Source organism: Engraulis encrasicolus, chromosome 12 (genome assembly GCF_034702125.1).
Source record: "Engraulis encrasicolus isolate BLACKSEA-1 chromosome 12, IST_EnEncr_1.0, whole genome shotgun sequence".
NCBI classification, from domain to species: domain Eukaryota; kingdom Metazoa; phylum Chordata; class Actinopteri; order Clupeiformes; family Engraulidae; genus Engraulis; species Engraulis encrasicolus.
The window spans coordinates 56317299-56317927 of NC_085868.1; the positions used below are offsets into that span (position 1 = coordinate 56317299).

Here is a 629-nt window from a genome sequence, read left to right on the forward strand (position 1 = left end):
GCTGGGGTCCCCAGGGTGATGTTGGTGGATGCTCTGAACAATTGACCACATTACATTAGACTATCCCATTGGCATTATCCAATCAAAACACTGGCCTTCTCTTCTCTCTAGCATGGGCTGACCGTGACAGAGTGATATGACCATTGAGTCACAGCCTCCCATGTGCACACGTGTAGCATTAGCCATAGCCTAGCCTCCCATGTGCCCACGCTTAGCATTAGCCTCCCATGTGCCCATGCTTAGCATTAGCCATAGCCTAGCCTCCCATGTGCACACGTGTAGCATTAGCCATAGCCTAGCCTCCCATGTGCCCACGCTTAGCATTAGCCATAGCCTAGCCTCCCATGTGCACACGCTTAGCATTAGCCATAGCCTAGCCTCCCATGTGCACACGCTTAGCATTAGCCATAGCCTAGCCTTCCATGTGTTTAGCATTAGTTCTGTTAGTTTGTAAGGAACACTTTGAATCCTCTTTAGCACAATTACCACACACTCTCCTGTTTGTTGGTTTGTTTGTATGTGTGCGTCTGTACATGCGTGTGTGTGTGTGTGTGTGTGTGTGTGTGTGTGAGTCTGTATGTGCGTGTGTATGTGTGCGTCTGTGCGTGGCCATAGCAAGTACAGTCTCT

General features: G+C 49.6%; 1 protein-coding gene across 4 annotated transcripts in view; it reads right to left on the minus strand.

Annotated features, from left to right (window-relative positions):
• Positions 1-224: 224 nt before the first annotated feature.
• agpat3 (1-acylglycerol-3-phosphate O-acyltransferase 3) overlaps positions 225-629 on the minus strand; it is a 42951-nt gene continuing 42546 nt past the window's right edge. For all 4 annotated transcript variants that reach the window (XM_063212458.1, XM_063212456.1, XM_063212457.1 and 1 more), the window contains one exon: positions 225-629. This exon is cut by the window's right edge and continues 412 nt beyond it. The gene's annotated coding sequence lies outside the window, so the exon portion shown is untranslated.